Source organism: Bison bison, unplaced genomic scaffold (genome assembly GCF_000754665.1).
Source record: "Bison bison bison isolate TAMUID 2011002044 unplaced genomic scaffold, Bison_UMD1.0 scf7180017864144, whole genome shotgun sequence".
In the NCBI taxonomy this organism is placed as follows: Eukaryota; Metazoa; Chordata; class Mammalia; order Artiodactyla; family Bovidae; genus Bison; species Bison bison.
In genome coordinates this window covers 3,751,440-3,768,875 of record NW_011494716.1, presented here as the reverse complement: position 1 = coordinate 3,768,875, position 17,436 = coordinate 3,751,440, and positions in this window count along the sequence as shown.

Genomic DNA, 17,436 nt, shown 5'->3' with positions numbered 1-17,436 from the left:
TGGTTGGATGGCATCACCGACTGAATGGACATGAGTTTGAGAAAACTCCGAGAGAGATAGAGAAGGACAGGGAAGCCTGGCCTGCTGCAGTCCATGGGGTCACAAAGAGTCAGACACGACTTACCAACTGAACACCGACAAGAAGAGGCACTGGAGGGAAGATATCAGAGAGCTTCTCTGATCTCTCTGCACTCATGAACCAAGAAGAGGCCACACGTGGACATATCGAGAAGATGTCATCTGCTTGTCAGGAAGAGAGTGCCCACCAGAACTTGACTATACTAACACCCTGCTCTGGGACCTTCAGCCTCCAGACCTTCAGCAAAATAAATTCCAGTTGTTTAACCACCAGTCAGATTAAGACAGTGAGATACCCCGGATGATCTGAGAAGCACAGTCGGAGGACATGGACTCACGCTTTTCCCACTCAGACTCCTAATTTAACAGCTGAGGTCTCCGACTGACCTTGCAGGCAGAGGAGTGCCCTGCTTCCCACTGAGAATTCTCTTTGAAGTCATCCTCTAAGGCCATGGTCCCAACCATTTTTGCACCAGGAACAGGTTTCATGGAAGACAATGTTTCCAGGGATGGGGGGTGAGGAAGAATGTTTTCAGGATGATTCAAGGGTATTGCATTTATTTCTGTTATTATGACATCAGCTGCAACTCAGATCACCAGGCATTAGATACTGGAGGTTAGGACCCTACTCTAAGGAACATGAAGAGAAAGTAGAGATTAGTTTGGTATGGGAGAGATGAAAGTGTAGATTGTTAAACCTCAGAGATATCATCTCGAAAACAGGCAGGCAAAAGCAGTTCCCTGCCTGTCTGATGCCATTCTGACCAGGGGAAGCTCGCGTTTTCTTCCTCAAATGAAAATATTATGAGTTTGCAAGGATGAATCCATATCCGATTTTGATTTACCCACACAGAAATGGCAGGTGTTAATCAACTAAGGAACAAAATCAATAAACCCAAGGCAGGGTTTTTTTTTTTAAATCTGCCACCAAAGACCCATGCCAGGGACAGATAAAAGCCATCTGGAAAGATCCAAGCTCTTGCCATTTCCTGAAGATTATTCAATTTATTCTTGTCAGGATTAATTTACTTAAGCCCACGCTGGAATTTTTATTTAGATGATACTGTTGGTTTGTCATCTGCTGCAGAACATCGCGGGAGGCACCCCAGGGGACATGCACTTGCTTCTGAACAATGTTGGACTCAAATTGGAAAAATGTCACTTTGGCGGGAACAAATTACGGTTCAGATCGCTCAGCGGAGAGTGGGTGTCTGCAGACTGCGGGCTTCGACCTGACCTTTTCCAAGCCGGAGGAGTCGAGGAAGTACTTTGATGGCTTCGCTTGGGGGAACAGATCAAGTGCTCAAGTGTTAAGTATGAATCTGTAGCCCTAGACTCATCACCAACCATCAATTTCCCTAGAGGAGTCAGCCATGCTTCTTGCGGTACCTGGGAAACCCTGAACAGTGTTGAACTGCCAAAGTAGATGGAAACCCACATTTGCTATGGTATCATGAAGCTTGGATCCATATCACTGGGCTCCCCCAGCAGTGACTCAGTTCTCCGCTTGTAAAATAAAGGTAATAATAACAGCTGCTTCCCTTGTTGTGAGGCATATCGGCCATGGTCTCAGACGACGGTAAGCCATCAAGACCCGTTAGCTATCGTCAGTGGCCTTTGCTGAACGTCTTTGGGAGACCCGGTTCTGAGTGGAGTCCCTGAGAACTTCAAAAACAGTTCTATTTTTAAAGTTTTCTCTCCAGAGGCTTCTGAGTTCCTCTGGCTTTCAGACATCAAAGCGCGAGCGTGTCTGTTCTTTTCATAAGCTGTTTCATCTCCCGAGAGATATTTCTTTTCTTCTGCATTTCTCGTGCCAGTTCTTTCTGACGATTTTTGTAGGTCAGGGTTATTTCTGTCTGCTGTGCAGGAGCACCATCGTCCTGCATCGTGGATCAGCATCATGCAGGGCTTTGAAGACCCTGGAAGGCAAAGGTCTCGGCGAGTAGGTGGAGAGACACCCCGGCCAGTGAGATTCTGGAGGCCTCGGGAGACTTAGAAGCTAGGAGCCTGTAGGGGGCTCCCCAGGTGGCATTAGTGGTAAAGAACCTGCCTGCCAGTGCAGGAGACATGAGATGAGAGTTCAATCCCTAGGTCAGGAAGATTGGGGCATGGCAACCCACTCCAGTGTCCTTGCCTGGAGAATCCCATGGACAGAGGAGTCTAAACAACAGCAATCCTGGGGATCACTTTCACTCTCAAGAGCTGTTACACCCAGGGTCCCCTGTGTTTTCAGAGTCCAGCGCCTGGAACTGTCCTAAAAATGGATGATTTCAGTTATTAATACTGGAAGGGCAATGGAAAGGAAAGAGCAGGGCCCTTATATCTTATGTAAGAGCTGTTGTCGTCTAGCCGCTAGGCCGTAACTGACTCTCTTTGCGACCCCATAGACTGCAGCCCTGCCAGGCTCCTCTGTCCATGGGACTCTCCAGGCAGGAACACTGGAGCAGTTTGCCATTTCCTTCTCCAGGAGATCCTGCCCCAGGGATCAAATCCACATCTCTTACATTTCCTGCATTGGCAGGTGGTTTCTTTACCAATGAGCCACCTGGGAAGCCCATGTAAGGGTTAAGTAAGGCTAATATATCGTTGACACACCATAATTCTCCTGGACTTGGATACAAAGTCCCAGAGTTTTTAAGGGAAATACCTGCAGCTCAAGTCATCTCTTGGGAGCTGGGGAAAACACAGCCAAAGACTCAGCTGACAAGTCCAAACAGGGCTTATGATCAACTGCTCTTATGAATGGAAGAAATCCAAGTGTTTTGTTCTTTCTTTTCAAACAGAAAATAAATGCTATGGCCAGACAGTTTAGAGCACGGAAAAGCAATGCGTTACATCATCGTAGTCCAAAAAAGAATTCAAAAGTGCATTTAAAATTCTGAATCAACGTTACGGGAGGAGGAGGGGCGATAATTTTCCTTCTACCTTCCTAGGATCTTGGCTGAAACTCCCGGTAACAAAGACGGATGACAAGAGGAAAAGAAACACTGTGAGTCTCCTACAGATGAGTGAACGTTCAAAGACGGGAACACGCGTGCTCATGACCAGTCACGTGAGGTGGTTCGCGTGTTCAGTGTACATTGTCACGTGTGTGCATCCTCCCCCAGCAGTTGTGTCTTTGTGTACTTTAGTGCCTTGTACTGTATAGAGCACAGTAGTATGTGATCTTTATTTCCAGCCCAGGATGTCCAGAAGCAGTTGTACAAGCAGCAGAGATGGAGCTGGTACTGCGAGCAAGCGTCAAGAGTCAGAGGCCCAGAGAAACGACCGAGAGCAACAAGAAGGAGGAGGAACCGCAGACCGGGACGAGGGTCAGGATGCAGGAAACGGTACCGGCTTTTTCTTTCTTTGAGCGGGCACTGTTAGAGCTTGCGGCTCAGGACTTGAAGGGGGAAGGGTGCACGAAGGCTGCGTCGGCCATCCAGAACGCAACCCAGTGCTACTGTGTCATCTACGGGGAGAAAAAAAGCCCCGCTGCCCAGACCTCACCGAATTGTTTTCTTCAAGGGGGTAGATGGAGTTGAACCCAGCGAGGAACCGGAAGCCATGCCACCCATGTCAGGCGTGAGTGAAACCGCAGCTCACCCTCCGTCCCGTGTTGCTGATGGTCCTTCGGCTCACCGTGTCCCAGCCCCTCTCCTCCGACCTCCTCCTTGCCTGTTCACTCCACACCGGCCCCTGTATGCCAGCTGCCGTACTGGACTATGGTGCTACTCAAGAGCCTATACTGTTTTTCTTTATTATTATTTTTTTTAACGTAGCATTTATGTGACAACTATTCACTACTCTGAACTATTATGGTTCTACAAAGCTGGCTGTCAGTTGAGCACCTAGGCTAACTTGGTTGGACTTATGGACAAATTGGACTTCTGAACGCACTCTGGGGATGGAACTTGTTCGCATGTGGAGAATTTACTAGAAGGCTTTTTTCCTGTTTGCCTCCTGTACACAGGGGAGAGACCCAGGAAAAGTAACTGCCAGAAGTGGCCCATCCATCCCCTGAAGGACTGTCTTCAGCCTTAGGGTTGGGATGGTGGTTACCAGGGAAGCGCAGTAAACAAGGGTGTGGCTGTGATGGAGACCTAAGCTCTTGCCTTCTCCCGGACAAGGGTTTCTAGAGACTTAGAGTCCTCCTTCTCTATGGAGATGGAGATACCTTTACAAATGGAGATTTTTCTTTTTCCCCTGGAAATACAAATCTCCCTCTCAAAAAGCCAGCTTCTGCACTGTTTTCAGAGATACTCCAGTATCTGCAGCTTCTCAAAAATAACCACCCCCCAATAAGCCTCCAACACTTTGGCCACCTGATGCGAAGAGCTGACTCACTGGAAAAGACCCTGATGCTGGGAAAGATTGAAGGCAGGGGGAGAAGGGGGCACCAGAGGATGAGATGGTTGGATGGCATCACCAACTCGGTGGACACGAATTTGAGCAAACTCTGGGACATAGTGAAGGACAGGGAATCCTGGTATGCTGCAGTCCATAGGGCCGCAAATAGTCGTACATGACTTAGCAACTGAACAACAGCAACAATAATCCTTCTGGCAAGGAAGCAAATTTGGGCATGGGTATAGTCTCTTCCCTTTTATTTATAAATGGTTTCCTTCCAAATAGCATTTTTTCCCCAAGAGCTTGGACACGTGCTGTTCTGAACATTACAATTATTTCTAGTTTAAAAGAAGCCAACCAGTTATGAGTTCAGCATCTAGCATTTAGAACATTATTGGTGATTTATTGCAACCTGAGTCTTTAATTGTTTTGACCTCCACAAAGACTCAGATTTTGAAAATAACTATAAGTGATAAGGACCACTGGCTCAATGTTTCCATTTTACAGAAGAGAAAAAAACAGTATCAAAGAGAGAGAGGGTGGGGAATTGGCTTTGATGATTTGAAATAAGAGGGGTTGAAATCCATCTGGTCTACCAGTTTTGTATTTTAGACTTTCCTCAATAACATATACTGTCCTGGAATCCAAATATTTAAATCAATGTTCTAAATTTAATTGCCTTATTTAAAGAAGATTCTGCCCTACTTAAAAAAAAAGAAGGGTGTTGGTGCAAGTAAGATATCATGTGTTTCTTTCAGTTGAACGCCTCAGTCTGTATTCACTCAACTCCAAGGACTAAGACAAGGATAAGGACACTGGAGTACATGAAGATTGTGTACACAACATTCACAAGATCAGTACACAACATTCACACTGACATATTGTACCCACTTCTTAACATCTCCATTCACAAATTTACTCAGCCCCTGCAATATCAGATATGGCCAGCAGATGGCAGCAAATAACCATGCAAAATATCAAAAGTGCCAAGCACTATACCAGAACATCAAATTCACTGGGTCTATAAACTTCTTGAAATATCACTATCTTTCTGCTCCCTCAAAACTTAAGCCTCAAATGACTATGTGCTTTAATTAATAAGCCTTAATTACTTGCCAGGAATGTGATCATTTGAGGAGGCGTTTTATTAGTATGTGTTTAAGGTTCTGTGTTTCAAGGTACAGGATATTCTGAAAGCACTAAGACTTCCATTTAAGCCTGAACAAGACTGAGAATTTAAGAGTTATTTCTCCTGAAATAATGCAAATGGCAGAAGTGCATGTAAACTAAAGATCTCAACATAAATCCATTGAACCAAGACAGTAGCTAGGTCAGAAGTCAATAGTGTTAAATTTATAAACATTTGGAGGAATTTTAAGGGGGGGTTCTTTTGGGGGACAGCAGCAAAGACCACAGAGATATTTGCAAACCTGGCTCTTATGCAAATAAAGATAGGAGGGAATTCATCTTGGAACTCAACTTCTTTGAGAATTACACCTTCAGCCCCACAAATTACTTTGTTCTCTTCATTCTATGCTCTTTGCAGCTTGGTTATCAGGGGAGGAGAGCAAGTTGGCAGAAGCTTGGCAACACAGGGCTGCTGGCTCAGCACAATTAAATTTGATACCGTGGAAGGCAGCCCCCTCTCAGGTAGGAGCAATATGTCACAGAGGTGAGCTCAAACCCAGGGTCTGTTTGCAGATAACAGTTATGCATTGGCATCACAGCAGGAGTTTAATGAGAGCGCTTTTAATTAACTGTAAAAGTAATTACCCATATTAGATGTAAATCGCACTTGTTTTTACATGAGGTGAATAATTTCAGTGCAGCTTTTAAGAATAATACTTCTGGAGGAGCTGTCAGCTGCAAACTCTTAACATGTCTGCTTAAAAACAGGATGGAAAAGAAAAATGCCATCCCCGGAAGCCCAGGATTGTCACCTGGCTTCTGTCGGCTCTGTTGTTTCTCTTTGCATTCATATCAAGACCCAGCATCGAAATACATCCTCTCTATAGCTGTACAGTCAGAGAAGCACCCCAGCAAAAGGTTTTCTTGGTGGGGTTCATTTTTTACTTTTGGCCCACTGGATAATCCCCAGCGTCCCTGGGGCTTCCCTGGTGGTTCAGTGGTACAGAATCCACCTGCAATGCAGGAGACCCAGGTTCGATCCCTGTATTAGGAAGATCCTCTGGAGAAGGAAATGGCAACCCACTGCAGTATGCTTGCCTGGGAAATCTCACAGACAGAGGAGCCCGGCGGGCTACAGTCCATGGGGTCGCAGGAGTCAGACATGACTGAGCGACTAAACCCACACGATCCCCTGCACTTCCGGGGCTGGGCTTTTGTGAATAATAAATGGATGGAGCCAAAATAGGAATTAGAGGGAAGATGAAGAGAGGTAACTGGCCGGTGGGGGGTGCCTTCCATGAACTAAAGTGAATGCTGTCCAAAGAACATAACAGATTACTGAGGAGGAAGAACGTGTTTACAGCGATCCCAGTGCTGTTCACGGATTGCCATTGCACTTGAAAGTTCCAGGGATGAACTTCTGATGAGAACAGATGTCTGTATGACCAGCACCAAAACAAGAAGTCAGCCTCCCTGGTATTTATAAATAGCATGAGAAAACGACAGAGGTCAGTGTTGAGTGGGACTGAAGGTGAAACCAGATGCTTTGGCTGGAGAACTGTGCTATGGACATCAACCACTCTGTGGGCTCTGGAAATTCCCCTAAGAAAAGAGAGGGTCCCTGGGTTTCCCAGGTGGTACTAGTGTTAAAGAACCCACCTGCCAATGCAGGAGATGTGGGTTTGATCCCTGGTCAGGAAGATTCCCTGGAGAAGGGCATGGCAACCCACTCCAGTATTCTTCCTTGGAGAACCCCATGGACAGAGGAGCCTGGTGGGCTGCAGTCCATGGGGTCGCAAAGAGTCAGACATGACTGAAGCAACTTAGCACTCACGCTTGCACGCAGCGAACTTCCTATCTGAACTGCAGTGAAGCATAAACAGCTAGCATAGAGTTTGCAAATACAAAATTACCGGGTAATTATTTATATTTTGATAGGCACCTTCATTAAGGGATTTGAGGATGCAATTATCAAATTGAAGTTTAGAGCACTCCAGTGAGGCAACTTTACAGAAGACAAGGAAAGTCAGGATGCAGACAGACGAGTTTACACCCCTCCTATCAGCCAGCAGCTTGGTAGCCGGTCAGGTCCCTTTTAAAAAGACACTCGGTCTTCTGCTTGAATAGTGTGTCTGCTGTGGAGATTATCTTCCCGTCTATAGCCTCCTTTGGGTTGCTGCTGCTGAGTTGTTATTGATGTTTGCTTTTACACTTTGCCTTAAAATGGCCCCTAGAGGGCGCTAGAGCAGGAAATATGCTGGTCTGATAAGATACCCAGAGAACTCCTCTGGTTCAAGGTCAACTAAGAGAGGAGCCAGAGCTGGAACCTGCATGTCCCATAGGGAGCTTCTATTTCCTTCTACGGAGCCACCATGTTTTCTCCTGTTTTTGTTGTTTGGTCGTTAAGTCATATCCGAATCTGCGAGCCCGCGGACAACTCTGACCATGGAATTCTTCAGGCAAGAATATTGGAGTGGGTTGCCCTTTCCTTCTGCAGGGGATCTTCCAGAATCTTCCAGGGATCAAACCTATGTCTCCTGCATTCGCAAGCGGCTTCTTTACCTCTGAGTCACTGGGGAAGCCCCAGGGTTAGCATTAAGATAAAAATATGTAAAGAGATGTCACATAGTTAGGGGTGAAAAATGCTTGTTATTAGAGTTGCAATTTAAAATTTCATTATCTTTATCTATGTTCATTGCCTACTATCCTGTACATTATATACCAAAGAGGAGCAGAATCAGCCACCCCAAAGGGTGCCACGTTAGCATACTGATTACTTGAATTAAAGTTCCTTAAGAAGCAGCCAGTGATCTTCCTTTGTCCCCTGAAAGCAGGAAATAAGTCTCCCATGTGAAAGGCACCCTCCCTGGACCAGGAGGGTAGACAGCAGCCTTGTTACCAGAGACACAGAATGCAGGGTCAAGAAAGCTGTGTCAACAAACCTCCTCACTACCTCAGTAACTTACCACCCCAAGCCCAAACTTATTCAACTTGTCCGTTCTTCACAAACGTGGTGTTGTTTTGCCTAAAAGTTATGAAAGCTGCCTGCTTTGGTCAGGTCTTTGAAACTCACATATTAATGAGCATCCATGTTGGTCACTCAGTCGTGTCCGATTCTTCATGACCCCATGGACTGTAGCTCGCCAGGCTCTTCTGTCCATGGGGATGCTCCAGGTAAGAATACTGGGGTTGGTTGCCATGCCCTTCTCCAGGGGATCTTCCAGACCCAGGGATCAAACCTGAGTCTCCTGCATTACAGGCAGATTCTTTACCATCTGAGTCACCAGGAAAGCCCCTAGGAGCACCCATGGGTATGAAACTAATTTTTTTTCTCTAATTAATCTGTTTTTAGGGTCAATTAATTATTAGGATGGCTTCCCCAATGGCTCAGATGGTAGAGAGTCTGCCTGCAATGTGGGAGACCTGGGTTTGATCTCTGGGTCAGGAAGATCCCCTGAAGAAGATCTCCTAGAGAATTATTAGGATATTCAAGATCGGAGAAGGGAAGAAAGGAAAGGTTTGGGCATCAAGTATGGGCATCAAGACAGGGCTCCTCACAAGCGAGACTCTGTTCCCTCTAAGGACACTGCATCTGAGAGCCCTGGGCCCCTCAACAAGTCTGGGCAGAAGGTAAGACTTCTGACCAGCTCCGTCTCCTGGATCTCTGCCTACAGGTCCCGGTGGAAGCAAGAGTGGCACAGGTCCTGTCCTTTTTCTAAATTGAAATTAGCAGGAGAGAATGTCTGAGTGAACTGATTCCTGGGTTCCAGCGATGTTGGTCAAGAATAGTCATGAATACTCTTGTTTTGTGTTCATCACTTTCCTCCCAGAGACAGTCAATGTTTTCCTTGGTCTCCGCCTTTGGTATCAATTGTCACATGGGGGAAAAACCACACAGAACACAAGTGTAGACTGCTGTATGCACAGGTCCTCCCTGGGCCAGCATTTGTTTGGACAGACTTTGCTGCGAGTCCTCAGTCTAAAATCAGATGAGGGGGCTTCCCTGGTGGTCCAGGGGTCAAGTGTCCACCTGTAAATGCAGGGGAGTACGGTTTTGATCCCTGGTCTGGGAAGACCCCACATGTTGTGAAGCAACTAAGCCCATGTGCCGCCAACTATTGAGCCCAAACGCCCTAGAGCCTGCACTCTGCAACAAGGGAAGCCACTGCAGTGGGAAGCCTGCGCCCGCAATGAAGAGTAGCCCCTGCTCATCGCAACTAGAGAAAGCCCGCATGCATTCAGCTGCCTGTTTTAACTTCCCTTTCCTTACGAGATTCTGCAAAAGACACACCAGCCAGATCTCCAGATCCAGGCTATACAAGTCATTCATGTGAATGCTGAAACATAGGGAGTGGGTTGGGTAGACACACCCAGGAGGGACAGGGGGCTCCATTACTGGGCTTTTCCACCAGGCTCTGCTAGCTCCAGGCCCTTCTCTACAGTGTCCGTCATGGATGGATCATTGAGCCCCACCCAAAGAAGGCACATTCTCCGGAGAGCAGCAGATCGTGTAAATTACAAAGCCCTTTTCCTTCCACTTTTAGAGGATCCTGCGAATTTAAGAGGAAAAAGAAAGCTTAAAGCCGTTCACAGCCTCCCTCACAGAAGAAATAGACGGCCAGAAATTCTCCCAGGCCCTCCAGCAAATGACCAGGAAATGGCGCAGATGGAGGCTGGCTCTGGGGCGCTGATAGGAACATTAGCTCAGCCGTTCCCCTCTGCAGCAGACTGGTCTCAAGTTAAATTGTGCACTCAGAGAGAAGAACACGTGAACACCTTTGTTGAACGCATCATATGGTCCTTTCAAAGGCCCACTGCACTAAACCCCGAAGCTCTGGAACATAGAAATCTTTTAATTTCTGCCTTAGAGAAATTTTTCTCCCTGATATGAAAGGCAGAATTCAAAACAGTGTGGTTGAGTGGCTAGTCTAACGCTAAGCATTATAATGAAGGCAGCTACGGGATTCTTTGAAGAGAGCTCAGAGGAATGCAAGAGAAAAAGAGTAGAAATGAGCAATTCTTGATTTGCAACAAAAGCATAACTCTGAAAACAACTCAGAGTCCACTGAAATCTTTTTTTTTTCCTTGGCTGCATCGCCTGGCATGTGGAACTTCCCCAACCAGGGATCGAACCCATGCCCCCTGTATTGGAAGCATAGAGTCTTAACCACTGTACCATCAAGAAAGTGCTCAAATCCTTTCTTGTTCACCTTCAGACATTGCAAAAAACAAACAAACAAACAAACAAACCAGGACACCGAAATTGCAATTGTCCTGCACTTAAGAAGGGAGAATTTAAATAGTAATTATTCTAGATTTTTGATAATATACGAATATACTCCAAAATGACTAGAAGGAAGCTTGCACTTTCCCCCCCGCTCTGTCCCTTGAAGTTGCAAATCTTTTCAGGTCTTTCCAATGGAAACCGTCCAGGAAGTATCTAAAACTATAGCCACATTCACCTGAGACTGAAGAGAGATAAAAGGGAAAGAGTTTTTGTTTTGCTTTGCTTTTAATACAAGTTGTTACAAAGACTCTCTTGCCCACAGCTTCTATAAAATCACTTATAAAGGACAAATACAAATTATAAGTGTTTTCTCTACAAATATTAGTTAACTTATCAAACTGTTCATTTATAAGCTAGTGAATTCTGCAAGATGATATCCATCTCCTGTCTAAACTTTTAGAACAAAAACTTTCAGGTCTCTGTGTCCGTGTTTATGTATGTCTATAAATGAATAATATAATCTATATGTTTCTACTTGTAGACAGCACTGCCAAAATTAATGTGTAAAGAGCTCTATATAACTGGTTTAAATACAAATAGGTGTTTATCAAAGTAAATATTCTAAACCTCAGCAAATAACAGAAACTAACCCAAATGTTTTTCAAGTTTGCATGGTGTAGAATAATTTTCGGTAAATAAAAGCTAATTTAAGTCTGTTGGATTAATGAATGCAGACATGTCTCTAGTTTTATCCACATTAAGTATAATACTTTTATTCTAACTAGGTTTCCTAAAAAGTCTTATAAGTCCATGGTATCCCTGTTACAAAATTTTTCAGCAAGAAAAATAGCTTGAGATGATGCTGGCTTTGTCTAGTGTCTCATGAAACGTTTGTGGGCCATCCAAAGCTGATTGTTGGAAGCAAATAGTTTAGATAGATGTAAGTAAGATAAGAGATTTTAGGTGGACTTCTCAGTGATAATTATGCTTTATGATATCTGTACATTATAAATAGCTTTCCCAAATCTGTTGGTAATTGAAAACCTTAAAAGATTCCCAAGTTAAATGATGGGAATTCATTGAGTATCTAGATCACTTACAAATGATATGAAATACAGAAACATCAATTATTAAACATGGTTAATCCACTTTGGTCTCTTATTACTGAGTACCTAAAGATACTTGGATCTGTCAGAGAACATTTCTGGGGCTACATCTTTTGAAAAGTGTACTATGAGGAAGCATATGTTTCTAAAAATTATTAAATATATTTATAAACTGGACAATTGAAAGGATGCTGGTACAACAGATAGTTCACAACTCTTTTCTTTAGAAGTTAAGGTTTTTAAGGGTTAAAAATATTAATATATGTAATTACAATTACCAGAAAATATAAGGGAAACATCTCTGTGTGCAAGGAAAGTAGAATGCATGTTTTTAGTAAGAGAGGTTACGAGAAATAAAGATGCATTTTTTTGTTGAGGGAAAAGAAAGAAATTTTGCCCTAAAGTGAGGCTGGTTATTTCAGAATGGAAAAGAGGAAAATCTGAATGTAGAAAAGAAAGCTATAGAAGGCTTATGAAAAAAGGACTCTTGGGAAATGAATTTTCTGTGTGGTCAAGCTGCCTAAGATTGGGCTAGCTGTAACTAAGTAAAAGATGAAGGAATGAATTTTAATATCAAGAATACATTGGTGAAAAATTAGAATTTGGTTTTCTCTCTGTTGAAAGGAAATTTTCTCAAATTACTGGTCTGCTCTTGATAAGATATTATGAGAGGTTTTTTTTTGCTGTTTGTTTTATTTAAGTACTCTCCCTAGACAGCAATGATTCTGTGTCCTGTGCTTCATGTTAATTTTATGATCAGGCTTTTGAGTACTTAAATAAACTTCAATGTTAAGAGTTGAATTTTGCTCAGAACTATGTAACTTTTCATATTTTCCTTTGAAGTCTTGTCTTAAACTTGTTAAATGGATAATTATGTTTCATAATTATCTGTGATTCCATCCAATCAAAATTTTAAAAACTTGATATTTTTGCAAGCTTCCCAAATCAGATTCTAATCCTTTGATATGGGAGTTTGGAATTGTTCTGGAATTTTCCTGGAACAACTTTAAAAAATTTGTTTTCTCTCCTTATAAACAGGGGAATGTTAGACTAAGTAGGCATATTAGATGGCAGAGTAGAACAATGTGCAATCATTTTCTCCTGCAAGAACTCCAAAATTACAACTTGCTGCTGAACAACTGTAGACAGGAGAATGTTGGATCCCACCAAAAAAAGACAACCCACATCCAAGGGCAAAGGAGAAGCCCCAGCAAGATGGTAGGAGGGGCAAAATCATGTTTAGAGTCAAACCCCATATCTGCCAGAGACACTCTGAGGGCTCAAACATACCTTGTGTGCACAGAACCCAGAGACTTACACCAGAACTTACACAGGACAGGGGAAACAGACTCGTGGAGGGCACAAGCAAAACCTGGGGCACACCAGGACCCAGGAGAAAGGAGCGGTGACTCCACAAGAGACTGACCAAGACTTGCCCGTGAGTGTCCAGGAGTCTCTGGTGGAGGCATGGGTCGTGTTGGCCTGCTGCAGGGTTGGGGGCACTGAGTGCAGCAGTGCCTGCACAGGACCTTTTGAAGGAGGTCTCCATTATCTTCATTATCTCCACCATAGTTCGGCCTCAGTTCAAACAACAGGAGGGAACACAGCCCCAGCCATCAACAGAAAATTGGATTAAAGATTTACTGAGCATGGCCCCGCCCATTAGAACAAGACCCAGTTTCCCCCATAGTCAGTCTCTCCCATAGGAAGCTTCCATAAGCCTCTTATCCTTCTCCATCAGAGGACAGACAGACTGAAAACCACAATCACAGAAAACAAAGCAATCTGACCACATGGACCACAGCTTTGTCTAACTCAGTGAAACTATGAGCCATGCCATGTAGGGCCAGCCAAGACAGACGGCTCATGGTGGAGAGTTCTGACAAAACGTGGTCCATTGGAGAAGGGAGTGGCAAACCACTTCAGTATTCTTGCCTTGAGAACCCCATGAACAGTATGAAAAGGCAAAAAGATAGAACACTGAAAGATGAACTCCCCAGGTCGGTAGGTGCCCAATATGCTACTGGAGATTAGTGGAGAAATAATTACAGCAAGAATGAAGAGCCAGGGCCAAAGCAAAAACAACACCCAGTTGTGGATGTGACTGGTGATGGAAGTAAAGTCTGATGCTATAAAGAGCAGTATTGCATAGGAACCTGGAATGTCAGGTCCATGAATCAAGGCAAATTGAAAGTGGTCAAACAGGAGATGGCAAGAGTGAACATTGACATTTTAGGAATCAGTGAACTAAAATGGACTGGAATGGGTGAATTTAACACAGATGACCATTGGGCAAAAATCCATTAGAAGAAATGGAGTAGCAATCATAGTAAACAAGAGTCCGAAATGCAGTACTTGGAGGCAATCTCAAAAATGACAGAATGATCTCTGGTCCTTTCCAAGGCAAACCATTCAATATCACAGTAATCCAAGCCTATGCCCTGACCAGTAATGCTGAAGAAGCTGAACTTGAACAGTTATATGAAGACCTACAAGACCTTCTTGAATTAACACCCAAGAAAGATGTCCTTTTCATCATAGGGGACTGGAATGCGAAAGTAGGAAGTCTAGATACCTGGAATAACAGGCAAATGTGGCCTTGGAGTACAAAATGAAGCAGGGCAAAGGCTAACAGAGTTTTGCCAAGAAAATGCACTGGTCATATCAAACACCCTCCTCCAATAAAACAAGTGAAGACTCTTCACATGGACATCACCAGATGGTCAATACTGAAATCAGATTGATTATATTCTTTGCAGCCAAAGATAGAGAAGCTCTATACAGTCAGCAAAATCAAGACTGGGAACTGACTGTGGCTCAGATCCTGAACTCCTTATTGACAAATTCAGACTTAAATTGAAGAAAGGGAAAACCACCAGACCATTCATGTATGACCTAAATCAAATCCCTTACAATTACATTGTGGAAGTGACAAATAGATTCAAGGGATTAGATCTGATAGACAGAGTGCCTGAAGACCTATGGATGGAGGTTCATGACACTGTACAGGAGGCAGGGATCAAAACCATATCCAAGAAAAGGAAATGAAAAAAGGCAAAATGGTTGTTTAAGGAGGCCTTACAAATAGCCGAGAAAAGAAGAGATGCTACAGGCAAAGGAGAAAAGGAAAGATATGCCTATTTGAATGCAGAGTTCCAAAGAATAGCAAGAAGAGATAAGAAAGTCTTCCTCAGTGATCAGTGTAAAGAAATAGAGGAAAGCAATATAATGGGAAAGACTAGAGATCTCAAGAAAATTAGAGATACCAAGGGAACATTTCATGCAAAGATGGGCTCGATAAAGGACAGAAATGGTATGGACCTAACAGAAGCAGAAGATATTAAGAAGAGGTGGCAAGAATACACAGAACTATAGAAAAAAGATCTTCATGACCCAGATAATCACGATGGTCTAAGCGCAGGCGGCTGTGACCGGCGCACTACGTGCGGCCAAGAGGAGCTACCCCACATCCAAGGTCGGGGCAGCGGCTGAGAGTGCCAGGCTGCGACAGCTCAGGAATGGCCAAGAGGAGCTACCCCATGTCCGAAGTTAGCAGCAGCGACAAGAGGAGTTACCTGGCGTCCGAGGTCAGGGGCGGTGGCCGGGAGGAGCTACCCCATTGCCCAGGCCAGGGGCGGCGGCTGGGAGGAGCAACCACACGCCCAAGGAGCCGTGGCTGCACGGGCACAGGAGGGCCTAGAGGAGGTATCCCACATTGACGGTCAGGAAGGGTGGCAGTGAGGAGATACCCCTCGTCCAAGGTAAGGAGCAGAGGTTGCACTTTGCTGGAGTAGCTGTGAAGAGATACCCCATGCCCAAGGTAAGAGAAACCCAAGTAAGATGGTAGGTGTTGCAAGAGGGCATCAGAGGGCAGACACACTGAAACCATACTCTCAGAAAACTAGTCAATCTAATCACACCAGGACCACAGCCTTGTCTAACTCAATGAAACTAAGCCATGTCCATGGGGCAACCCAAGATGGGCGGGTCATGGTGGAGACATCTGACAGAATGTGGTCCACTGGAGAAGGCAATGGCAAACCACTTCAGTATTCTTGCCTTGAGAACCCCATGAACAGTATGAAAAGGCAAAATGATAGGATACTGAAAGAGGAACTCCCCAGGTCAGTAGGTGCCCAATATGCTACTGGAGATCAGTGGAGAAATAACTCCAGAAAGAATGAAGGGATGGAACCAAAGCAAAAAGAATACCCAGCTGTGGATGTGACTGGTGATAGAAGCAAGGTCTGATGCTGTAAAGAGCAATATTGCATAGGAACCTGGAATGACAGGTCCATGAATCAAGGCAAATTGGAAGTGGTCAAACAAGAAATGGCAAGAGTGAATGTCTACATTCTAGGAATCAGCGAACTAAAAGGGACTGGAATGGGTGAATTTAACTCAGATGACCATTATATCTACTACTGTGGGCAGGAATCCCCCAGAAGAAATGGAGTAGCCATCATGGTCAACAAAAGAGTCCAAAATGCAGTACTTGGCTGCAATCTCAAAAACGACATAATGATCTCTGTTCGTTTCCAAGGCAAACCATTCAATATCACAGTAATCCAAGTCTATGCCCCAACCAGTAATGCTGAAGAAGCTGAAGTTGAACGGTTCTATGAAGACCTACAAGACCTTTTATAACTAACATCCCAAAAAGATGTCCTTTTCATTATAGGGGACTGGAATGCAAAAGTAGGAAGTCAAGAAACACCTGGAGTAACAGGCAAATTTGGCTTTGGAATACGGAATGAAGCAGGGCAAAGACTAATAGAGTTTTGCCAAGAAAATGCACTGGTCATAACAAACACCCTCTTCCAACAACACAAGAGAAGACTCTATACATGGACATCACCAGATGGTCAACACCAAAATCAGATTGATTATATTCTTTGCAGCCAAAGATGGAGAAGCTCTATACAGTCAGCAAAAACAAGACTAGGAGCTGACTGTGGCTCAGACCATGAACTCCCTATTGCCAAATTCAGACTGAAATTGAAGAAAGTAGGGAAAACCACTAGACCATTCAGGTATTACCTAAATCAAATCCCTTATGATTATACAGTGGAAGTGAGAAATAGATTTAAGGGCCTAGATCTGATAGATAGAGTGCCTGATGAACTATGGAATGAGGTTTGTGACACTGTACAGGAGACAGGGATCAAGACCATTCCCATGGAAAAGAAATGCAAAAAAGCAAAATGGCTGTCTGGGGAGGCCTTACAAATAGCTGTGAAAAGAAGAGAAGTGAAAAGGAAAGGAGCAAAAGATATAAGCATCTGAATGCAGAGTTCCAAAGAATAGCAAGAAGAGATAAGAAAGCCTTCCTCAGTGAACAATGCAAAGAAATAGAGGAAAACAACAGAATGGGAAAGACTAGAGATCTCTTCAAGAAAATTAGAGATACCAAGGGAATATTTCATGCAAAGATGGGCTCGATAAAGGACAGAAATGGTATGGACCTAACAGAAGCAGAAGATATTAAGAAGAGATGGCAAGAATACACAGAAGAACTGTACAAAAAAGATCTTCACGACCAAGATAATCACGATGGTGTGATCACTG